The 26,348-nt window shown below is 41.9% G+C and overlaps 1 protein-coding gene across 7 annotated transcripts in view; it reads right to left on the bottom strand.

Annotated features, from left to right (window-relative positions):
• NCKAP5 (NCK associated protein 5) overlaps positions 1-26,348 on the bottom strand; it is a 1,056,356-nt gene that overhangs the window by 607,237 nt on the left and 422,771 nt on the right. The window contains exon 1 of one of the 7 annotated variants that reach the window (XM_067742131.1): positions 13,054-13,370. The exons of the other annotated variants lie outside the window; for them this stretch is intronic. The gene's annotated coding sequence lies outside the window, so the exon portion shown is untranslated. Of the gene's footprint in view, positions 1-13,053; positions 13,371-26,348 lie in introns of those variants that run through there. 7 annotated transcript variants of the gene reach the window in all.

Here is a 26,348-nt window from a genome sequence, read left to right as displayed (position 1 = left end):
AAATCCCCCCCAGACATGTTCCACCAGCTCCTCTACCGTGAGAAACTCATCATCAGAGAGAACAGTGGACTCTACCATGTTCTTTAGAAGAGCAACCAGGTTATCTGCCTTCCGTTAACTCATGGGGTGGCAGAGAGGCATGTATCCTCTGCTCACAGACTGACTGGAGCTGTCTTATTCATGGCGCCACTGCAAAGGCATGGGAAAGGCATCGCTAAAACCTTTAAATAATCAGAATGACCATGATAGTTGGTCTCCTCCATAGATGACCACCCAATGACCCATACATTTAGGTGTCCATGTCCTGGCGTAGTCCCCTCCTTCACCGAAAACAGGTTGGTCCGGTGAATCCCTATAATCTATAGACCTGGCAGAAGTAATACCCTGCCACTTCCAGGACTTAGCTTTAAGAAGGTCTGGAATCTTCTATTTTTGCCCTGAGTCACCATGTAAGAAGTCCTGTTGAAGAGACCAAGTGGAGTGAGACACAGACTCAGCCGTCCCAGCATCCCTGCTGAGCCTAGCCTTCTAGCCATCCCACCAAAGCAATAGACGTGGGTGAGTCATCTTGGATACTACAGCCTGGTGGAGCCCCCAGAGGATGGCAGTCCCAGCCATCATAAGGAGCAAAAGAACCACCCAGCTGAGCCCAAGCAACTCAGAACTGTGAAAGAGGACAACGGTAGTTGTCTTAAACCCTAAAGTCAGGAATTGTTTACCATGCAGTATTAGAAAACAGCAACAATGAGAGGAGGAAGAAGAGGGGGAGAGCTATCACCATCTGAACCTTCACCACATGCCTCATCCTTTACATACATCATCTAATCTTCACTAACACAGGCTTTATGGTACCAATTTACACATGAAGTTGGATGAGGCTAAGTAAGTTATCTAAGGTCAAGAAGAGATGGATTTGAAACTCAGCTCTGACCACAAAGCCCATTTTCTTAATAACTGTGTTATACTTTTCACAAAATATATAATTACTGGTCTCTGATGCATAGTTGGAAAATTGGGTTAACAAAACAAGTTGCTAATTATTAGACACTTATTTTAAGTAATATAAATGGAGGCCTTGTGTTACAGTGAAAATAGCTCTCAACGAGGAGCTTGGAAACTTGAACTTGACTTCTGACCTAATTACCAGCTGTGTAAAAATGAACAAGCAATTTGACTACCAAAAGGTTCCTTCTATAAAAAATGAAAATAATGTCTTAGATTTTTTGCGGCACTTGTGGGATCAAAATGATATATTTAATATAAAGAACTTTTGCAAGCCAAAAAGGAAGATAAAAGTCCAATACAAATGTGAAGAATTGTTGAATTAACTTGACATTTCTCTACTCCGTAGTTATCACAGAAGTTCTGTTTCAAACTGTGCTTTCCTGCCTCCTTCCAAGATAAATGTTCATATAAATACTGTTTGGTTTGAGCTTTGGAACACATCACTTTTTTAAAAATGGGAAATAAACTCAAAGACAGCTATTTAATACATCACCACTTTTTATTAATATTTTTGGAGGCAAATTTGTAAAAAGCAGAAACCTTCTGGCTTCTAGTGAATGGCTATATTCTTCATCCCTTTGATCCACTGATTTATGAGTTTTGCTCCTGGGGAGGGAGCAACGGCTTTCAGCAACGTGTGATGAGAATACTCCCAGTCCTGACGCAGGCAAAGAGAGGTCTCCTCGTGGTACTGGATACCAGGAATGAAATACGAAAGAGATCATGGCTGCAGAGACTGTCTGGCCAAAAGCCAATGTGAATATGAAGTTATCTGTTCTATTAAATGAAATGAGATACAAGGATTCTCATAAAGAGAGACTCTCTGCTCCTTGGGTGGGCAGTGGCAGCTAAGAGCATTACAATATCCTCTGAAGTCGTTGCCTAGAATCCTTTTAGCAGCTTTTGTTTTAGAAACCAAATGGTGTCACTGGTAGTCTCAACAATTTATGGGACATCCTTTTCTCGGAAATTAAACCTAGTACCAGAATAATATAATGCATGTATAAAGCTTAAATTACAGAATTAAAAATAAGAGTTTTATTCGTGAACAAACTATGTGCCAACTCCTGAGTATGAGATGACAGGTGGTAAGGAACACGCTTTCTCCTGAAGGGTTAAGATGCTACTTTTCCAAAGACCCCAAAGCACGTATATTTTCTAGTATGTGAACAAACGAAATAGCGTGGCTTCTACTGCAAAGGGGAAGGAACAATGGTAGATTAAAACTAAATAAAGCCATCTGATTCGTGCCATAATACAAATGTTTAAATAAACCAAGGATAAAGTTGGAAATATAATCTGATCTGTCTGATTTTGAATATGCAACTTAGTTCCTGAGCAATGGTACTCACAGCATATTATGCTAATAAAATATGTATAATATGTACATGTGTTTGCTTACACTTATGTGACATATTCTCATCTGCTCATTAAACAAAAGGAAACGTTACCCACTCTTCTTAAATCTAATTGCATAGAAATAGTAGCTGTGAATAGGCTGTGAGACTAAACCCTTCATTAAAATTAACAATCCCATTAGGAAAAGTTATGCCTACAAAATAACAACTACTGTAGATTGACTATGGTTGATTCGGTATGCCTTTGTTCCAGCCTTCCTCAAATTGTTCTTTTTATTATGAATATTAATGACATCTTGTTCATGTTTGCTTTTCTTTTTATCAAATAACATTTATGAGACGCTGAAGATTCCTCTTAAATCCACACGTAAAAAGGCAGGGTCAATATTCTCACAAGCATATTAAATTGTGGCTTCAGAAAAAGAACGACAAAGATAAAAATCTTGGGCATATTACAACCATTTAATTAGAAAATGAATGTGGCCACACGAGTCAGTAGAGACATTTGATGATCCTGCCTTATCATTCTACAATATATGAAAGAACAATACACCTGTAGTTTTAAAAAAAAAACAGCCAAAATTTCTGTTTAAATCTAGCACACTTGAGGTCATTCACTGACAACTGTACCCAGGTAGGTATTTCCTTCTAAGCCGTGCCCTCTCTCTCTGTTTTCCTCATCCTCCCTGCCTTCTCTCCTAGAGTCATGTAGCAATAGAAGATCATTTAATCCCAACCAACCAAACAATAACAATGGCTGGACAACTGGGCAGGAGACGTCATAACAGTCCCGTTTTTCCCCCTACAGCCACTGGTCTCTAACACACTGGTGGAGCATACACAATACTCACAAAAGGAACAGGTGGATTTTGCACTTATATAGTCATTTAGCCAACGGTGACAGCCAAATGAAGAAATCAGGCATCAACATAAATGTCTTTAGTCTGAAGGAGTCAGAGCGCTCAAGGACACTGGTTTATCTACGGAGCACAAGTTAATTTCAGAGTGAGGCAACAAGGGACAGAGATCTGTCAAGCAAGAATCACACGGAAGACAAATATGTGATATCGCTTATATGTGGAATCTAAAAAATGGCACAAACGAACTTATTTACAAAACAGAAATAGAATCACAGACGTAAAAAACAAACTTATGGTTATGGGGGGGCGGGGAGGGGGGAGGGATAAATTGGGAGATTGGGATTGACATATACACTCTACTATATATGAAATAGATAACTAATAAGGACCTACTGTATAGCACAGGGAGCTCTACTCAGTACTCTGTAATGACCTATATGGGAAAAGAATTTTAAAAAGAGTGGACAAATGTACATGTATAACTGATTCTCTCTGCTGTACAGGAGAAACTAACACAACATTGGAAATCAACTCTACCCCAATAAAAATTAAAAAAAAAAAAAGAACCACATGGAAGCACAACTCAGGGTTTTCAAGGCCATGAGAAGCACAAATAAGCAATATAAGTGGAGAACCAAAAGGATTCACTTTATGGAATTTTAAACAATAAGAGAGAAAAATATTTAGAAGTATCCATACTAATAACCACAACTACTTTGAATCATTTGCAAGCTTTCAAATACATGAACAGAGTTACAATAGGTGTAGCGATAGAAAGAAAGAAATATAGGGAATACATGAGTTATCAAGCAGTTAAATGTATTTGTATTCATAAATCTGTAAGAAAACTGGAAAGCTTATCATAACTAATTGCTCCCATGAACAATTTTAGAGAAAAAGCAGCAAAGCCTTTCATTTTATACCACTGCATTATTCTGCTGCCTGTTTTATGGGAAAAAAGTGTTAAGAACATTTCCCGAAAATAGAAAATAATCACGGAAGAAGAAAAATCATTATTCTGTGTAATCTTATGTGAACAGCCAAAAGCCACATGCATGATTTCCTGCACAGATTAAACAGACTGTGCAGACGGTGAACAGACCTGGAGTCCAGTCCTTGGAGACCAAACAGACAAATGATGGGACTCAACCCTGTACGCCGAAATCTCAGCATCTCCAGGGATGAATAAACTCAGGAGACCTGGCAGCAAAATCGGTGTGACTCCTATACTGTGCCCACTGTCATTTCGGATAACGCTCCCCATAAGGAAAACCAACAACAGTACCCTTTAGCCAGACAAAGAACCAGATTCCCAACAGCAGGGTGTGGTCTCTTCTCTGTGTTGCAGACACTCCCTTGGCAAATACAGGCCACTTCCGATTCAGGGAGCTCTAATAGCTGCGTGGGGTCATTTATGGCAATGTTATACCAGACACATGATTTGAAATAGCGGGGCTGTTTTAAGTGCATTTTGTAGAAGAAGTATCTGGACTATAGAGCACCCACCCCAAAAAAGACACATGCCTGCAAAGACACTCCAGTTTCATCAAGTTTTCACTGCTTCTGAAAAGCAGCGCTAGATAAGAGCCTTGCTAGATAAGCCTCCTAAGGCAAAAGAATCTAAAAGTTTGGGGCCCTTCCTGATTCTCCATCTTGACAACTCTTTTCCATCTGGTCATTGAAAAAAGAATAGAGGTTCTTACACTGTGAGAACTCATGAAATATCCCTTCTTTCCTATTCTCATGCCACCCGCCTAATCCAGGTCTTCATCCTGTCCTGCTGGACAGAGCCAGTCTCCTATTTATCCTGCATCCCACCCCCCACCCAGATCCCACCCGCTATGCACGTTTTCAGGTACGCGCTTCTAACATCTTTCACCCATACAGCCTCTGACTCAAAAACATCAGTGGCCTCCAAGGGATTTTCCAGAAGAGGCTCCCCGTTAAAAACGGATTCAGCGATCAAAGTATTTTGGGAAACTTCGAGATTACAGTGCAGATTAGCGCATTAAAGCCTTGGAGAACGTCTGCAGGAGAGAAAATCTGTTTAACTTTCCCTCCGCTTTTCTTACCTTTCAACCACGGGGACTTGTTTTGTAGGTGTTGTACACCTACAACACCCAGCGGAACTACTGTTCCAGGGAGACGTGTCTTGGGCACCGCTACCCCAGAGGATCAAGCCCAAAGTGCTCAGCACACAGACACCGAGCCATATTGATGGGTCCCTACTACTTCTCCATCTTCAGCAACCCCTTGTCCTCCAGGGCTGCTTCAAGTGCCTGCCTCAGAGGCTGAGAGCAAGCCCTCTCCTGACTAGATCTCTCCCCCCGCCTCCTGTTACGCTGATTTCCTATGCTGTTTCTGTTACCTTACCGGTGTGTTTCCTATTCCACCTAGAGAGTAATGTCCTCTCTCCTCCAGGACATCTGTATCTTAAAACTAATTTTATAATTAACTTATAACTAATGGCATTCCGAAACAACTTACTACGAATTCATGAAATGTGGGACAAGGTCTTGTGCAGTGTGTTACCCAAATGGTCTCTTTGAATGAAAATAAGGTGGATGTCTCCAAACATGTCAGTGTAGGAGGAAGAAGAGGGTGGCCGTAATGACATAGAATGAAATCCTCAGAGGCATTGTAACTTAGCAGAACGGGGGAGGGATATCCACAAAGCAGCATCAGGATTCCACAAGTTCTGGAAAACCACCACCAGTGCCAGAAATGTCTAAGGGGAAGTCACAGACACAAAGGTGTGTACACCAAACCCTGAAACGGACTGTCCAGTGAAAAAGAGGATGCATTCCCCAATAGGATCTGAGGTAGACGTGATGATATGCAGGAAGGAGAGAAAAATGGCAGTCCTTTTGGGCTATGTTAAACCCCAAGTTAGCTAATTTCCTAATTCCGAATGTAAGAAATTCCTAAGCTTCCTCACTTCTCCGTTTTCCTCCTGCTGTCTAGTTAACAAACGTGTATGAAAAGCCTTAAAGCATTGAGAACTCAGCAAAAAAGACAAGTGGAAATGCATCAGGAAAATCAGGATAGACTCTGAGGTACAGAGGAACAAAGGTTTCTACCTTCTGAGTGAAAGTCTTAGTGAAAGATAAAGAACAATTTAAAAAAATACATTAATGCAACAAGGATGAGATTGGCTAAAATAATTCACAAAAGCAGGAAGCGCGCAGAATCATGCAATGGCAAAGGTGTGTGTTTCTTCTGTTTACTTGTTTCTTTTGAGAACTGATGACTTTCTGTTGCTCAACGTTCAGTATCAGAAGAATAGATGCTGCTTGCAGTCACTCTAAGTCTGACACGCTGCCTGACACATGGTAGGTACTTAACCCCAGTCTGTTGAGTCAATTTATGAATAAATAAGTGAATGAAAGATGGCAGGCAAGAAAGCCTTCCGGTGATGCATAGAAATGCTGTGTTTGGCTGGAATTCTTTTTGTGCTGGAATTCCTTTAAACCGGAACACAGCGGACAGTGAGTTGTAAAGATCAATCTATGCCTTCTCAAGTGAATACCTGTTTCCCTCAAAAATACCATTCTGAAGGATTAAAATTCATATGCCCAACCAATACTTAGATAGCCTGTGTGATTTCCTTTTCATGTTGCAGTGATTCAGGCAAGTTTAGGATTCCTAAGATAAAAGCATCACTCTAGAAATTTGAGAAGACAGTCCATTTTATACAATCTCAACAGGAAAGAGATGGAGAGTGACAGCTGAGTTTGGACACCTGTCACCAGGGAGGAGGTATGGAGAACAGCATTACAATATTAGAATATGAGCATGTTTAGGTGAAAAAACAAGGTGTGACTAAAAGGAAAAACAAAAGAGGAACAGTCTGGGAGAAGTCAAGTTATCAGAATTTGCATCAGGTGAAATGTGTGTTGAATCCTATATTTGACTCTGATGCCTACTGTAGTCAATAATCTATGCTATTTTAGAATGCCATACTAACGATTTGACAATGCAAATGTGTATTTATAAACTTGATATGATTTACATTAGAGAAAATGTTGGTAGCCTCAACGGTATACGATGAAAAAACAGAAAAAAATCCAAAAAATCACTGATGATAATGTGGTCTTTAAACTAAGGAAGAGCTTCACAAGGGAGGTTAGATAAGACATTTTCCCCGCAGGCATTTGCAATAAAAATGAACAAAGAACTGAGAAAGGGAAGAGAATGAATTCCTCGATGGCTGGTTAACAAAGCCCAGTCTTTTCTTTCTCTCTTTTTTATAATGCTGTGAACAGAACGTAAGGGATCAAGAGATTGTTGAACCCAAATCTAACCTTGGATAATGTAGTTATTAAATAAAACACTATCACTATTTCCAAACAACTCATTCAAACCACCTGAGGTAGGCTTCTCTGGTAAGGATAACTCTCTCCTTTGCAACCAATAGTATTTTGTTAATAACACCGCTATGAAACTTAAGTTTACCTTCATAATATCATACCTCTATAACGGAGAAATAACATCTCTCTCACAGATCTCAAGACTGTTGCCACCTTTAATAAAATATGTGTCTGACACACACCAGGGCTTAATAACTGACAGCTGTCTTTATTATGATGACGTTCCTTATTATTATGCTGGTTTTTTCTTATCATATCAACACCTCCTCTCTTCCACCCTGAAAGCTGAGAACAAACTGTGTTTTTCATCTCTGCATCCCTGCACTGTGTGAAACACAGTGCCTTTCACAGACAGTGGATGAACTGAATGTTAACTGAAAGTTTCTAGGTTTACCTTAGAGACTAAACTGTTTGCATCTCAAAGAGAGAAAGCGGTGTCATCTCCCATCATACTGGTGGAAGGCATGTGCTCCTTCAGAAAGTAGCTGTAATGGCTTTAAACTGTAACTTCCCTATAATGGTTGCTCTCTGTGGTATACTGGGAGCTGGTTCAAAGATGAGATGATGTGAAAAAGGGAGTCTTACTAGGTCCCAGCCAAATGGAAAATAACATGAAAAGACCACAGAAGAGAGCATATGTTCATCTTCTTGAGCATTCAGTACTGTCCTAAGCCCTCGAAATATGTTAGATTTTATACGTAACACCTTATAAATGCATAGTTTTCTCTTTTGTTAATAAGGAAACCAAATGGAGGTTATAGACATTAATAACTTTGCCTCAAATTACATCAACGGTATCAGGATCTGAGTCCAGGTCTACAAGACTCCCAGGTTTAAACAAACTCTTAACCACCTGCCAGGTAACTTGTAGTTCTAGTAACACTCTGAGTTCACGATCCATTTAGAGGCCAGAGTCTTACCTACAGCAGTAAGCGCCATGACGTATTCTGGACCTCTTTCAACACAACACAACACAACATACACTGATCCATTTGCTTCCTCATTTTGTCGGTTAAGCTCATATCAAGTAACATGAAACAGCCATGCTCTCCGAGCTGAGCAACAAATTCACAGCGACTGTTTACTTAATCCACTACCATCTAAGAAGACTGAGCAGGGGAGACACATGAACAGAGTTACTGGGAGAAAGAAGGCTGGAAGAGAGTAATATTTAGGAAGCAATCTTGGTCAGATATCAGATATTTGAAAGGAACACAGCTAATGGATCAGATGAAATGGCATAGTTCTGCAGAAAAAGCAAGGAGGCTTGGAACGCAGAGCCTGGTCTCTAAAAATGCTACTCCACAAATATTTATTGAACAGATAAATAACGGGGCCTCAAATTAGAGAGTAGGGGGGGAGACCGACCCCCCTGAACCAGGGTGATGTTACCCATCATCCCAGTCCCCACAACTTTCCTCTGTTCATGTCTCTCACATTAAATAAGAAAATCAGAGGAAGATGCCTAGGGCTGGAATCAACCACACCTCTCTCTAAACTTCATTTGAAAACCTCAGGGATCCAGCAGAAGCTGCAGAACTCCCCTGTCAGAGAAGGGTCCACGAGGTCCAATCGAATCACCCCCCACAAAAAAATACATATATATGGCTTCCCTGGTGGCGCAGTGGTTGGGAGTCTGCCTGCCGATGCAGGGGACACGGGTTCGTGCCCCGGTCTGGGAGGATCCCACATGCCGCGGGGCGGCTGGGCCCGTGAGCCATGGCCGCTGAGCCTGCGCGTCCAGAGCCTGTGCTCCGCAACGGGAGAGGCCGCAACAGTGAGAGGCCCGCGTACCCCCCCACACACAAAATAAATAAATATATATATATATATATAAAAAATACATATATATAATACATATGTAATGTGTTTTTCATTGACATACAATCAACCTAAACATGTAAGTTCAGCTCTAGTCAAAATGTTATAATGTCTAAGAATGAAAATAATACATGGGAATGCCAAATAAGAGTAACAGGATTGAAAAAACTGATTTTCCAGCAAAAAAAACCCCAAAACCAAAAAACCGAAACACCAACACATCTAAAGGTTTCCACAGAACCTCATGTTACTAAATAAGAAAAAGCTTCCTTGGGTATCTCCATTCTTTCCTAACAACAGACCTTACTCTGTGATTACTTTCTTGGCTTATCTGTTATCTAGTGGTACCCACAGCCAGCTTCGGGCCATAATCAGCTCTTTATGATACACCATCTTGGTTGTAAACCTTCTCTGAATAAAACTTTTCAAAATGACAAACAAGAGCCTCGCATGATGTCTGAAATGCCAACCAAATTTCTATCTATCAGTTGGCATTCTAGACATCGTTTCTGGAGGAGAGTCACGAATGATATGCACAGCTGAGATGTGGGAGACAGCTGCCCTCCATGTTGAAGGGTAAGAGAAAAGGAACAAATCTACATAAAGGCCTTCTGTACATTTTCCCTATAAATGATAACAAAGAGATATTTCTATTTATCCATCTGTTTTCTTTTCTTTTTTTTTTTTTTTTTTTTTTTGCGGTACGCGGGCCTCTCACTGTTGTGGCCTCTCCCGTTGCGGAGCACAGGCTCTGGACGCGCGCAGGCTCAGCGGCCACGGCTCACGGGCCCAGCCGCTCCCCGGCATGTGGGATATTCCCGGACCGAGGCACGAACCCGTGTCCCCTGCATCGGCAGGCGGACTCTCAACCACTGCGCCACCAGGGAAGCCCTAACCATCTGTTTTCATAGACAACCCCAGTTTTCAAAGTAGTGGGTGAAAAATGACCAAAACCCTGATTGTCTTCATATGGCTCAGACAAGGCACAAAAACTCGTGTTTTATGCTCTAAGTACAGAAAATTGCTTCAGTTCTAAAGTAAATATATACCAGAAACTTGTGGATATCTCAAGAATGCCTTGTAGCTAAAGAAAGTCTTGCCTACTCATTTTGCTTAATTTGCTAGTCTCCCAGCAACTTTGCGCTAACACTTTCATCCCATTTTAGATCCTGGGATAAGGCAATAGTCCAGAGCCCCGGAAAGCCTCCACCCCCAGCCGTCAGCCCTCTCAGGATGGAGTTTCTTCCCAGGATGCCTTTCTGGTACTGTGCATGTTCCATGCATTTCACTTATCTTCCCCAAGCTGCATTCCGCTAACTAAGCTTCATAAGCTTCTTCTGAATTGTTTATTCTGTGTTTTAAAGCTCCATCAGCTATTGTGATGATTTGCAAGATTCTTTTTCTTTTTGCTTAAGCAGGATTGATGAGCCTTACTGGGCCTTTTGGTGGAATCCCTGCTATTTAAAATTCCTGCTGCTGGGATTAAAGCAGATAAAGCCTGTGAAAGCCTTTTGTAAACTGTAAAGTCCTGGTCAAATGTAGTGTGCTGTTATAATATTAACCATCATGGCAATAACCACAATCCAGCTATAATGGAGGCTTTAGAATGATGATAGCCATTTGGGCTCTGTCTCTGCTCCATTCCCAACTCAGGGCCTTGGTTGGTGTCCAACACTGGAGAGCCTCACAAGAAAGTTTTGTTGGCATGAACAAATGAATGACTTTAAAACGTCACATGGTTTTCCAAATGAATGTCCACAGGCAAAACGAAGCTAGGCATGACAATTCAGACAGTGAAAACACTCTGCTCAAAATACTGGGGTGCTCAGAATAATACTGCAGAACAAAAACTTCTTTTAAAGATCATTTCATTGATAATAAAATCTGGCCCTTTGCCCTCAGTATTGGGGAGGAAGAGAAGGGGTACAGATGGGGACAGGAATTGCTATAAGCCCGGAAAAATTTCTATTAGTTCACAATAGCTTAGAGGAGAAGGCTGCCATCCCAGAAAAGAGGAGGGGGTAATGAGTTTGGGGGATTAATATGCGAAAACACAGAAGTGGTAAAGGTTATCCCAGCACTGAGCATCCCAAGCTCAGGCTTATTCCCCAGATTGTGTCTTTCTGGGTTGGAAAGGACCACCTCTCTGAGGGAGAAGGGAAGAGGCAGTGCAATGGGAGGAGAGGAGTCGCTGAGGAAGAGGTACGGATAGGAAGTGAATTATTTTTGGAAAATGCTTTCCTGAGCACTTGCAGGAACAGTTCTGGTCATTAAAGAAGTGATCTATTTTAAGTAACTATGTGTAGGATGCGGTGTGTGAGCTGACAGTAGAAAGGAAGATGCTCGCGTCCAGAAACAGCGGCCTCGTTTATCCGTCGCAATAGAATCCTTGAGAATAAGATGGGAAACTCACTCGGGGGAGACTGCTGGTGACTCAGTAAAGCAAATGCAGACACCAAACCTACGCCTAGGGGATGAGGCTATCCTAAGAGCCCCTTTTTACTAAGGGGTGGGCTGGGGCGGGGCCTAGAGTTGGGAAGGGTAGCAGGCGGTCTGCATGGCTCCAGCGGCGGGGAGGGCCCCTGTCCCAGAGTGGCCGCTGAGCTCCAGAAAATATCGCATTTCTGCCCATCAATCAGCATTAAGCTGCGGTAGGGGCTGAGCTTTCGGCACAGGCAGTTGCCAGTAGCAACAGGGCACACACCAGTAGCTCCTGGCGAGCTGGGGCGACAGCCGCCAGTGAGGGGCTGCCAGGGCCAGACGCCCTGAGCCGGGTAGACAAGGTCAGGGACCCACTGGTGATGGGCCTGTGGAGGGGGTGGGGATGAAGGCAGGTCCCAGGGGCCAGAAAGTGGCCCAGGCCGCTGGCCCCCGAGGGGTCGGGGGACGAAGGGTTTCCGGCGGCACAACATTGCCTGTGCCAAGCACAGCAGCCTCCCGGGCCCCCTTGGAGGCGCCTGGCTCTGCTGGCCCCGGGACACAGAAGTCAAGGCCAAGGGGCAGAAGGGGCACTGGTGCTGTGCTTGGGCGCGTCGGAGTTGTCAAGATTCGCGCCTTCCCCTGCCACCCCTTCCCCCTTCAGGAGTCTCTGGAGCACGCCAACCTGGAACTGTGTCTGCACGTGTGCTTGTTTTCATTTGCGCTTCCAGCGCAAAAGCGAGGCCCCACGGGTGGAAAGGAGGGAGGGAGGGAGGGAGTGTGTGAGTGTGAGTGTGTGTGTGTGTGTATGTGTGTGTGTGTGTGTGTGCGCGCGCGCGCGCGCGCGCGTGCGTGTGTGCTGTGCGGGGCTCGGACTGCGTGGGAGCGGGAAGGGGGATGAAAGCACACACAGCCGGGTCCCACCCACCGCCTGCGGAGCGGGGCCAGGTGCAGGCGCTTGCGGAAGAGAGCCCGTGACCTCGTGCCACCTCCCCAAACTTCTCCCCCTGCTGTTGGGAGCCGGTAAGGTGGAAAAAGAAGGGCGACGGTGAAGGAGGGCGGTAGAGGGCAGAGATGGACCGAGGAGACCAGAGGGAGGCACAGAAGCAGGGAGTCCGCGCGGACTAGTGAGAGCAAAGGGGCCGAAGGGTCAGGCTAGGGAGCGCGGGCGGCGTGCGCGAGCGGCGCGCCCGGGAGGGGAGCGGGCTGGCGTCTCCTTACCTGGCCGGTGGTGGAGCATTTTGCAGCGGGTCGGGGTCGGGGTGGGCAGACCCTGCAGTGCTGTCACTTCGGGGGCAGCAAGGCGCTGGCCGCGGAGCTTGGAGTTGACCAACTTGCCATGTCCGGGTCTGGCGGAGGAAGCCGGGGCCACGCGCGCCCCGCCGCCCACCAGCGCCCGGCAGCCGAGCGTCCTCCGTGCGCTCTTCCGCTTTGTTGTGTTGCGCCGGTCTTCCTGCGCCTGCCTCCCGGTGTCTCGGTGCCCTCTCGGCAATGGACGTTTCCCCGGCCTTCCGGGAGGCCCCTCGGGTCCGCGTGCCACTTCCCTCCCGGAGGCGCGCGTTAAACAGCTGCCCCGTCGCGCCTGGCGGGGCCGCGCGGTGCGCTCCTAGCAGGCGGCTCCGTCCCACAGATTCCCGCCCCCCACCTTCTCCCCCTCCCCGCCCCTCCGCGGCACCCCCATCAGAAGCTGCTTAGGATCAGGCTGTCAGATCCAGCCCATCTGCTGCAATCATAATCAGTCTCAACCGAACGGTTCTGACAAATCTCTGCCTGGAGCCGGAGTTGGGGAAGCCGGTGGGCGAGGGGAGGGGAGGAGGGGGCGACAGGGACCCGCGCGGGGAGAGGGGGGCCTGTGAGGCTTCTATTGTCTGCCCCAAACAGAGGAACTGGAAGGGGAAATGGGGATCCCGAAGGAGAAATAGTGCTTTCCTTTCCCAGTTCCCAATAAGAAAAATCAATCCATCCCGGCAGGCCCCCGGCATATCCCTCCCTTTACCGCGTCCCAAACCGCTGCTTGCTCTGTCTGGGTGGAACGAATTTCTGCTAATGAACTGAACAAACAGGTCCTGTAATCTTATCATCAGGCTGATCCAGAGACTGGCACGGATATCCAAAGTACAGTATTGTAATTGGCAGGTAAGAGCTGGAACTAACAGTCGTTTGTCTGGAGTCAGAAGTTGGTTCCCAAGTACATTTGGGGATCAAGTTGATGGAGGGAGAATCAGCGCGTAATTCGCGATGAAGCTGGGCCCTTTGCCTCCTGTTGGCATTTTGAGAGATAAAAGGAAAACCTGATTTGGGCAAGAAAATGCTGCACTCAGTTTAGCCCCAGCTTCAGTTTAAAGAATTCTCCTATTTCCTCCCATATTCTTGTGGAAATGCTCTTCTTAAAGAAATGTTACTTTATTAGAAAATCATGACTTCTAAAACTGATATTCTTTTCCAACTAACATAGTTTCTTCTAAGGATGAAATAAGGTGCTCCTTTCCGTAATATACTTTTAATTATTTTAATATGCCATATTTCTACTGGTCATAGGCTTTTAAGGATTATGGCAAAAGTTTTTTTTCTTTTTTAATAAAAATAACAGCAGTCCTAGATATACATAAATCTTAAAGCATAAAGAACACAACCAATGGGATTATGCCTGGTTTTGTACATTCTTCTTAAGTGCTGGAAAAGTTCAATTATCCTGAATGACATTATTTGTTAGGGAAATAATTTGCTGGATAAACCAATCACCAGTTGAAAAGTGGAACAAAAATGTTAAGCCATTTATTCAGAAAGGTATAAGAGCTAGGCAAAAGTAAGTAAACTTTACTGTGAAAATTGAATAGAGCTTCAAATCAGTGCTCAGATCTTTCTTTTGCTTTATGCTATAGTTGAGAAATGTGGGCAAGTCACAGTAAGCCCCAACCTATCTAGCCAGAGACTGTGTCCTCTATTTATTTTACAGCCCAGCGGTACTTAACAACAGCATTATGCAATCATGGGCACTCCATGAGTAACAGTGGTTTGGAGTTTTGATTTACAGGTCAGAATTAAAATCATTTACATCACTGTGGCTTGACAGGTGAGGTAAAATGAAGTTCAAGGGTTCCTCTCCCCAGTAAGTAAATAATATACATCAAGGACAGCTATGGGTCCGATTTTAAGATTTTTTTTTTTTTTTTTTTTTTTTTGTGGTACGCGGGCCTCTCACTGCCGTGGTCTCTTCCGCTGCGGAGCACAGGCTCCGGACGCGCAGGCTCAGCGGCCATGGCTCACGGGCCCAGCCGCTCCGCGGCATGTGGGATCTTCCCGGACCGGGGCACGAACCCGTGTCCCCTGCGTCGGCAGGCGGACTACCAACCACTGCGCCACCAGGGAAGCCCCTAAGATGTTTTTATTAATATTTAAAAGTTTGTGATTTTTCACTGTCAATTTGTTTATTGTGTTTGTTAATTTTAAAGATTTTGTTAAAAGATTGATCAAAATGTTACCAAGAAATAAATATTTCCAAAAAGGTCCTCCTCTCCACCAGAATGAAATATCATGCTGATGAATAGTTTAAGGAACAGTGTCCAGGAAATTGGTGTTGTCCACGGAGATAAGAGTTGAGCGGAGAGTCAGACCCTGGGCTGCAGGCACCTTCCTGCTGTGTTCTGCAGTGTTTTTCTCCCCCAAGTTGCTGGTGGGGAGGGGGGCATTGCATCGGGACCAAGTAAGTGATAGGCGAAATTGATGGCCCCACCTCCAATTCATCACGTCCTTGGTTCTTCAAAAGATATCCTGCCCAGTTCTCTCAGTTATTTACTTCTCAGTCATTTATTGAGTGCTTATACTATGTGTCAGTGCGGGAAAATAAATATGAGTAAAAAATCAGAAAAAAACATTGTGACCATGTGGAACTTACATTCTGGAGGGGAAGACAGACATTAGAAAAGAATAAGGAAATAATATTTTCGTTAGAAAGTAATCAGTGCTATGGAGAAAATTAAAGCAGGGAGGGTTGGGTGATATTCAGGTTTAAACAATTCTCAGTGATGATCCCACTGAAAGTGCTACATGTGAGTAAATAAAGGAGGGGAGGAAGCAGGTAAGTCATGCAGCTATCTGAGGGAAGATGGTCCCAGGAAGCAGAAAGAGCAGGTGCAGTGGCCCTTAGAGGTGAGTGTGCCTGGGTGAGGCCTAAGAATAGCAGTGAGGCAAAGGGATGGAACGGAGGGTTAATGGGGTAGTCTGAGAGGGCAGATCATTGGGTGGGATTTCGTCCAGTTTAAGGACTGGCTTTTACTCTAAGGGGTGTGGGAGGGGCAGGGAGGCAGAGGATCTTGAGCAGAGGAACTTCATGATCTGACTTTTGTTTAAGGAATCATTCTGACTACCATATTGCAAATTAATTATAGGAGAGAAAGAGGAAAGAAAAGGGGAGATATGTTATTAGGCTACTGGCCAGAATCCAGGTAAGAGAAGATGACTTGGACGGAACCCTAGCAAGAAGAATAATGAGAACTGGTGGCAGTTTGGGATGGTTTTGAATTTAGAGCCAACAGTATTTGCTCAGGAGAGGGGGTTTGGAAATCAAGGAAGGAATAAAAATAACTCCAAGTGTTCGGGCTTTAGAGGCGAAAAGAATGGAGTTGCTATTAATTGAAATGGGAAAGACTATGGTTAGAGTAAATTTTGGTGGAAGAACCCAGGGTTCAGTATTGGACTGGGTAGGTCACTAAGACTGAGAGTAGTTAGAAAAGAGAAGACGTTCAAGGATTAAATACTGAAAGGCATGCCAACTTTAAAAAGTTAAGAGGATGAAGAGGAACCAAGAAAGGAGACCATCCCAAGTGGCAACCAAAGAGAGAGAAGGTAAACCAGGAGAGTGGACTCCCCCAGGAACCTAGTATAGAAGGTATTTCAAAAAGGAGGGAGTGGGACTTCCCTGGTGGTGCAGTGGTTAAGGATCCGCCTGCCAATGCAGGGGACACGGGTTCGATCCCTGGTCCGGGAAGATCCCACATGCCGCGGAGCAGCTAAGCCCGTGCGCCACAACTACTGAGCCTGTGTGCCTAGAGCCCGAGCTCCGCAACGAGAGAAGCCACCACAACGAGAAGCCCATGCACCGCAATGAACAGCAGACCCCTCTCGCCACAACTAAAGCTCGCGCAGCAACAAAGACCCAACACAGCCAAAAACAAATAAAATAGAAAATTAAATTAAAAAGGAGGGAGGGATATGCTAATCAGTCTCCTGATATGATTGTCTCCGTAGAGAACCCAAAAGAACAAGCAGGAAGGCTAATGAGAGAGTTGATAAAGGGTAGAGAAAAACTTAATTATCTATTGTCTGTTTACAATACAACATCCAGGGTGTCCCAGCACCTAAGTAAAGATCGGGGCATGAAAGGTATTCAGTGTGTGCTAAATCAAGTAATGAATCAATGAAAGATCAAATGCCTTATTCTGCAAAGTATTTCTCAACTTACAGTCCATTCGGAGGGGTCGTCTACTGTAAAATTCAAGAAATGTTGGTGTAGGACAAGGTTTCTGAGAGGGAAGAGATATGTTTCCCTTTCAGTAAGCAATGTCAATAGACCAAAGATTTCTAGCTCACAAGCTTCATATAGAATATTTTCTCAGACCATGTTCAATAAAATGTAAATTAGTAACAAAGAAACAACTCATATACATATAGAAGTTAAAATATTCTTCTATGAGTAATCTTACAACTTAAAACAACAACCCAATTAAAATGAGCAAAAGATTTAAATACATTCTTATCCAAGAAGATATAACAATGACAAATCATTGCATGAAAAGATGCTCATCATTATTACTCATTGAAAAAAGCAAATTAAAATCTCAATTAGTTTTACTCACACCCACTAGAATCGCCAAAGTTAAAAAGAATATCAAGTGTTGGCAAGGATGTAGGGCAACTTAATTTCTCATACATTGCTGGTGGAAATGCAGAATGGTACGGCGAGTTTGGAAAGCCAGCTGGCAGTTTCTCAAAAAGTTAACCATGCACGTAAAAAGACCATCCAGCAATTCTACTCCTGGGTATTTACCCAAGAGAAGTGAAAACGTGTTGACATAAAGACTGGCACGTATATGTTTACAGCAGCTTTATTCATAATATCCCCAAACTGAAAACACAAATTTCCATCAACTTGTAAACAGATAAGCAACCTCTGGTAGATCCATCCATACCATGAAATACTACCCAGCAATCAAGAGTAACCAACTACTGATAAACTTAACATGCATAAATCTCATTCTTTTCATTATGCAAAATGAAAGAATATCATACTTTGTGATTGGCTTTTGTTTGATTTCATTTGGTTCTAAAAAAAATGTAGAGACAAAAAGATCAGTGTTGCCTGGGGTTGGGGATGGAGAGGGGATTTGGCTATACAGAGGCACAAAAGGGAAGTGCTGGCGTGTGGAAAATATTCTATATCATCATTGTGGTGGTTACAACAGTATATTGTGTCAAACTCATCAAACTGTGTACCTAAAAATCAGTGAATTTTATTGCATGTAAATGAAACCTTAATAAAAATAAGTTTATGAATCACTTTGCAGTATACTTGAAACTAAAATAACAGTAAATAAACTATATTTCAATAAATAAATAAAAGAATAAAGGATTCTTTTGGTAGGGGAATTATAGTGTTTTCCCATTGAGAAGAGGAGGCTTATGTCAGAATTTCACAATTTGTATGGAAACACAAAAGACCCCGAATAGTCAAAGCAATCTTGAGAAAGAAAAACGGAGCTGGAGGAATCAGGCTCCCTGCCCTCAGACAATACTACAAAGCTACAGTAATCAAGACAGAATGGTACTGGCACAAAAACAGAAATATAGATCAATGGTACAGGGTAGAAAGCCCAGAGATAAACCCATGCACCTATGGTCCCCTTATCTTTGATAAAGGAGGCAAGAATATACAGTAGAGAAAAGACAGCCTCTTCAATAAGTGGTGCTGGGAAAACTGGACAGGTACATGTAAAAGTATGAAATTAGATCACTCCCTAACACCACACACAAAAATAAACTCAAAATGGATTAAAGACCTAAATGTAAGGCCAGACACTATCAAACTCTTAGAGGAAAACATAGGCAGAACACTCTATGACATAAATCACAGCAAATTCCTTTTTGACCCACCTCCTAGAGAAATGCAAATAAAAACAAAAATAAACAAAAATAAATAAACCTAATGAAACTTCAAAGCTTTTGCACAGCAAAGGAAACTATAAACAAGACGAAAAGACAACCCTCAGAATGGGAGAAAATATTTGCAAATGTAGCAACCGACAAAGGATTAATCTCCAAAATTTACAAGCAGCTCATGCAGCTCAATATCAAAAAAACAAACAACCCAATCCAAAAATGGGCAGAAGACCTAAATAGACATTTCTCCAAGGAAGATATACAGATTGCCAACAAACACATGAAAGAATACTCAACATCATTAATCATTAGAGAAATGCAAATAAAAACTACAATGAGTTATCACCTTACACCAATTAGAATGGGCATCATCAAAAAATCTACAAACAATAAATCCTGGAGAGGGTGTGGGGAAAAGGGAACCCTCTTGCACTGTTGGTGGGAATGTAAATTGATACAGCCACTATGGAGAACAGTTTGGAGGTTCCTTAAAACCTAAAAATAGAACTACCATACAACCCAGCAATCCCACTACTGGGCAAATACCCTGAGAAAAACATAATTCAAAAAGAGTCATGTACCAAAATGTACATTGCAGCTCTATTTACAATAGCCAGGACATGGAAGCAACCTAAGTGTCCATTGACAGATGAATGGATAAAGAAGATGTGGCACATATATACAATGGAATATTACTCAGCCATAAAAAAGAAATGAAATTGAGTTATTTGTAGTGAGGTGGATGGACCTAGAGTCTGTCATACAGAGTGAAGTAAGTCAGAAAGAGAAAAGCAAATACCGTATGCTGACACATATATATGGAATCTAAAAAAAAAAAAAAGGTCATGAAGAACCTAGGGGCAAGATGGGAATAAAGACGCAGACCTACTAGAGAATGGACTTGAGGATACAGGGAGGGGGAAGGGTAAGCTGGGACAAAGTGAGAGAGTGGCATGGACATATATACACTACCAAATGTAAAACAGATAGCTAGTGGGAAGCAGCTGGATAGCACAGGGAGATCTGCTTGGTGCTTTGTGACCACCTAGAGGGGTGGGATTGGGAGGGAGGGAGACGCAAGAAGGAAGAGATATGGGGACATATGTATAACTGATTCACTTTGTTATAAAGCAGAAACTAACACACCGTTGTAAAGCGATTATACTCCAATAAAGATGTTAAAAATTTTTTAAAAAATCACCAATTTGCAATCCCCAATGAAGTAACTGATCCAAATTAAAATCACCAACAGATGCCAAAGTCATTAGGTACAAGATTGATGGAAAAGAAAATACTCATCCAGTATCAAATATCACCTCCTGATTTTTTTAATTGCCAAGGAAAAAGTTATATTATGCAAGGGAGAGATCCCCTGACACGTTTCTGCTTATATGACGCTGTGTGAGAAGTGTGTTGTGTCACTTATGGAGTATTCTTGCAAAAACCATGTTTAACCTGAACCTAAGCAAGGCCTTTGACATAATTTCCAGCTTATAAGAAGTACGGAAGATAAAGGATCAGATAAATAGTACCACAAGGAAACAATGAGGCATATGCAGAATACAAGGTGCTCTGCAGCACTTCAAAGAGTCAGTGTCTGGGTAGAAGAAAGTAGAGGCACTAAAAACAGATTAAACGAGACATGACATAACTAAGTGAAATTAATGGGGTTAGATCTTGGTCCAAAATAAAAGATATAAAAGACACTTTGGAAACAATTGGAGAAATTCAAATAAGGCTGCTACTGGATAGGATAAGAGAAATTTTATTACTTTTCCTAAGGGTGAAAATGATATTGTGGCTATAAAGGAAGTGGTCTTTATTTTTAAAAGACACATGCTAAAGTATTCAGGGTGAAGTATCATTGTGTTTACCACTCACTTTGGAAAAAGTATACATGAAACAAAAATACTAATATTTATTGATGCCAAGTTGTAGATAGATGAGTGTTTCATTGCCGTGGTCTTTTCATTTTTCTATACATTGAATTTTTTCTTAATAAAAATGAAAAAAATACACACTTATAAAATCCATGGATCAATAATTAAATATAAAGGAATTAGAAAAAATTAGAATTTGATGTCTTAAAACACTATGTATCAAAACTTGTAAGATGAAAAGAACTAAAGGGGTACATAGAGGACTGTTATCCACAATTTACAAACAACTCTTGAAACTCAGCCAAGGGGTACTAAAATTCATAATTTTAGTGCATATTCTGGAAATGAAGAAAATTGGGAAATTAATGTGCAAAGCCTCCAAGCAAAGAAGATAGATGAAGTCTAACAGCAATAAACGAGTTAAATAATTAATAAAGATAAAATCAAAGTCTAATAAAGTATAACAAAACATTAATATAGGATCAATAAAAGAATACCTGCTTAGATTAATGAAAAACAGAGGAGACATAAATCAATAAGCTTAGGAATAAAAAAGCCTCCATAACTAAGGATACGACAGAGATTTAAAATAATAGGACTACTTCATTGTGAGCAACTTTACAGCAATACATTTTAAAACAGGTAAAATGATCAATGTCCTAAAATTTTAAAAATCTTTCCATAAAACTCAAGAATCAACAAAATCTTGAACAAGAGATCGATTCGATAGTTGAAAATAAAAATTTACCCCGGAATAACCCATAGGCCTAGATTTTAAAAACATCTTTATTGAGATACAATTCACATACCATAAAATTCACCCATTTAAGGCGTACGATTCATTTGAGTTTAGCATGTGCAGGTCATGCAACCATCATCATTGTTTAAGTTTAGAAGAGTTTTCATCACCCCCCAAAAAAACCCCACAGTACCTATTTGCAGTCACTCTTCACTCTCCAGCCAGAGGTAACCAACAATCTACTTTTCTGTCTCTATAAATTTGCCTATTCTGGACATTTCATATAAATGCACTTATACAGTATGTGACCTTTGGGGTTTGGCTTCTTTGACTTAGCATAATGCTTTCAAGATCTGTCCTGTTGTAGCACATATCAGTATTTCATTCCTTCCTGTTGCCAAATAATATTCCATTGTATGAATATATCACATTGGATAAATTTCAGCTCCTATGCCCATTTTTATATTGGATTATTTGTCTTTTTATTGTTGAACTGTGGGCCCAGATTTTTGGGGGGCAATTTTTACAAAGCTTGAAAACAGTACAAAATCTCTAATGTCCAAATCTTACAGGAAAAGTTCTAGAAAATAGAAAAAGAAGGCGAGCGGAGTGGCGGGAGAAAGCATGAACTGAAGGGGGAGAAAAAGGAGAGAGGAGAGACTTTTATGAGTCATCTAGAATGAACTCGATACTAAAAGTAAACATGTACCAAATGGGAAAGGAAAATTAATGAATGCAGTCTCAAAAATCCTAAATAAAGCAATCCATCAATGTGAAAAATAAAAACAGTAGCAATAATAATGGGAATAGTAATATGGAATGACCAAATAAGGTTTAGCCTATGATGCAAACCCATTTATCCCAGCAGATTTATACACTGAACTTTACCAGCTGATCTTGAAACATTTATACAAGAGATAAAGGCTAAAAATAAGCAACTAATCTTTAAGAATGGTGTCTCCACTAACATCCAGAAAAGGGTCAGGTACCTTACTATAAAGGTAATAATTAAAAAGGTAAGTGAGTGAGATAGATGCATCAATGAAATAGTCTAGAAACAGACGCACATATATGGGATCAAGGTGTATGACAGAAATGTGTTGTTAATTAGTGGGGGAGGGATTGACTACTGAAACAATAGCAGCAAGTCCAGTTTCTATGTGAATAAAGAACTCAGACCAGTCCCAAAAACTAAACACAGATTAAAGACTAAATGTGTAAAGCAGAACAAGTTTGGAGGACTGATGCTACCCAATTTCAAGACTTATTATAAAGCCACAGTAATCAAGAGAGTGTGATATTGGTGAAAGGACAGATAGATTAATGGAACAGAATGGAGAGACCAGAAATAGACCCCCATAAATACACTCAACCGATCTTTGACAAAGGAGAAAAGACAGTAAGACAAAGACAGTCTCTTCAACAATGGGACTAGAACATCTGGAAACCCATATGCAAAAAAAAAAAAAAATCTAGACTCAGACTTTACACTTTTCATAAAAATTAACTCAAAATGGATCAAAATGGACATAAGTGTAAAACACAAAACCATAAAACTCCTAGAAGATAATATAGGAGAAAATCTAGATGACCTTGGGTACAGTGATGCCTTTTTAGATATAACATCAAATAAATAATCCATGAAAGAAATAAGTGATATGCTGGACTTCATTAAAATTAAAAGCTTCTGGGCTTCCCTGGTGGCACAGTGGTTGAGAGTCTGCCTGCCGATGCAGGGGACACGGGTTCGTGCCCTGGTCTGGGAAGATCCCACATGCTGCGGAGCGGCTGGGCCTGTGAGCCATGGCCGCTGAGCCTGTGCGTCTGGAGCCTGTGCTCCGCAACGGGAGAGGCCAAGACAGTGAGAGGCCCGCGTACAGAAAAAAAAAAAAAAAAAATTAAAAGCTTCTGCTCAGTGAAATACAGTATCAAGAGAGTGAGAAGACAAGCCACAGATTGGGAGAAAATATTTGCAAAAAGACACATCTGATAGAGGACTGTTATCCACAATTTACAAACAACTCTTGAAACTCAGAAATAAGAAAACAAACAATCTGATTTTAAAAATGGGCCAGAAACCTTAACAGATACCTCACCTGGCAAATCAGTGTATGAAAAGATGCTCCACATCATGGCATCAAGGAAATTCAAGCTAAAACAATAATGAGATACCACTACATACCTGTTAGAAGAGCCAAAATGTGGAGCAACAGGGTTTCTCATACAGTGTTGGTGGGAGTACAAAATGGTAGAGCCAGTCTGAGAGACAGTTTGACAGTTTCTTATAAAAATAAACATACTTGTACCATACGATCCAGCAATCGTGTTCCTTGGTATTTACTCAAAGGAGTTGAAAACTCATCCACATGAAAACCTGCACACAGATGTTTACGGCAGCTTTATTCATAATTGCCAAAACGTGGAAGCAATCAAGAGGTCCTTTCAGCAGGTGAATGGATAAACTATGGTGTACCCAGGCAATGGAATACTATTCAGCACTAAAAAAGAAATGAACTATCAAGCCATGAAAAAACAGGAACGAACCTTAAATGCATATTACTAAGTGAAAGAAGCCAATCTTAGAAGGCTACGTACTCTATGACGTTCTGGAAAAGGCAAAACTATGGAGACACTAAATATATCAGAGATTCTCAGAGGTCGGTGGAGAGGGAGTGATGAATAGACAGAACACAGAGGATTTTTAGGGCAGTGAAAATACTCTGCATGACACTACAATGATGGATATATGTCATTATCATCTTGTCCAAACCCACAGAACGTTCACCACCAAGAGTGAACTTAAGGTAAACTATGGACTTGGGTGATTACTATGTGTCAACATAGGTTCATTGTTGGTAAAAATCTACCATTTGGTGAGTGGTGTTAATAACAGAGGGAGGGTGCTATTCTCATACAGAGGCAGAGGGTATACGGGAAACCTCTGTATCTTCCTCTCATTTTTTTGTAAACCTATACCTGCTCTTCAAAAAAATAGTCTTTAAAGAAAACACATGCAAAAAGCAAATCTATAAAACTTTTTGAAGAATGCTTTAGAGAATACTTTTATATCATCAAGCTGAGAAAGATAATAAAGTATTTCACTACATTAAATTTTTGAACCTCTATGAGAAGAAAAAATTACCATAAAGAAAATGAAAAGTTAAGGCACAGACTAGAAGAATCTTTTTGAAACATATATATCCTAATAAGACTCACTATCCCAAATTTATAAAGAACTACAAATGTAGTAGAAAAAACTTTTTTTTTAAAGAAAGTACATGAATAGGCGATTCACAAAAGAACGTAATTGCATGGCAATAAGTAAAGTGCTCAATCTCATTACTGGGGTAATACAAATTAAAACAACACTGAGATACTACTTCATGCCTATCATAATAGAAAAACAATAATCACTCTGATTACAGTGTGTGTTGGAGCGGCTTTGTGGAAACCAAAACTCTGACACATGTCAGGCGGGAACACTTGGATCTATGCGGGAAAGGTGGAAGTGCTCCCAGTCTGAGATATGGCGGCTCCACAACTGTGTACCTGCACAAGGGCAAGTCTCACACCTATGTACAAGCTTACATGGAACATACAAAAAAGTCATTGCATTATAATTATTTTGTTGTTGCTTTTGTTGTTCACTTGGCTGTAAAACTCCAGCCGTTTAATCACAAGTGCTTCCCCACCCTCACTCATCACCGCACCAGGAGTGCCTTGGGTCCAACCGTGGGTGTGTGAAGTCCTGTGAACGCCAGGGTGAGTAGCAGCAGCCAGCTGACTCCTGGGAGCATCAGGTCGGCTGGGCACAGAGGCCTCTTCTCTGCAAGCCACCAGCAGGGAGCTCCATCCGAGGCAGGCTGCCCACCGGCCCAGCCAGAGAATGTGGGAGGAGGCCAGGCCCGGCAGGGGAAAGAGGGGGATTAAGACAGAAGAGACTCCACTCTGTCACCAAGCCTGGCCCTTTGGCCTGCCTGTGTCAAGTGCAGCCAGAGGGAGCTGGACTAGCCCATCGGGAGATTGCTGCCACTCACACTGTCCTTGTCTTCTTGGCCTTCGGAAGGTATGAACTTGAGATTTTAAGGTAAATAAGTACTAGGGATGTAATGTACAACATGACTAATATAATTAACACAGCTGTACATTTTATATGAAAGTTGTTAGGAGAATAAATCCTAAGAGTTCTCATCACTAGGAAAAAATTTGTTGTTCTTTTTCTTTTCTTTTGTATCTATATGAGGTGATGGATGTTCAATAAACTTATTGCAGTAATCATTTCATGACGTATGTAAGTCAAATCATTATGCTTTATACCTTAAACTTATATTGTACTGTATGCCAATTATATCTCAAGAAAACTGGGGGGAAATTCATTATATGTTAAGTCTCAAAGTAAACATCAGTAAGTTCCATAAGGTAGAAATTGAGGATAAAATGCAATAGAACAATAAATTATCAACACATTAAAAAATGCAAAAGCCCTCCCTCCTGTGAATTGGAAAACTAACTTTTAAGCAACTTTTTTTTTTTTTTTTTTACCGGTACGCGGGCCTCTCACTGTTGTGGCCTCTCCCGTTGCGGAGCACAGGCTCCGGACGCGCAGGCTCAGCAGCCATGGCTTACGGGCCCAGCCGCTCTGCGGCATGTGGGATCCTCCCGGACCGGGGCACGAACCCGCTTCCCCTGCATCGGCAGGCGGACTCTCAACCACTGCGCCACCAGGGAAGCCCTTAAGCAAC

The sequence above is a fragment of the Pseudorca crassidens genome, chromosome 6, assembly GCF_039906515.1.
Source record: "Pseudorca crassidens isolate mPseCra1 chromosome 6, mPseCra1.hap1, whole genome shotgun sequence".
Lineage (NCBI taxonomy): Eukaryota > Metazoa > Chordata > Mammalia > Artiodactyla > Delphinidae > Pseudorca > Pseudorca crassidens.
Note: the sequence above shows the minus strand (reverse complement) of the source record. Positions and strands in the feature narration are given on the sequence as shown.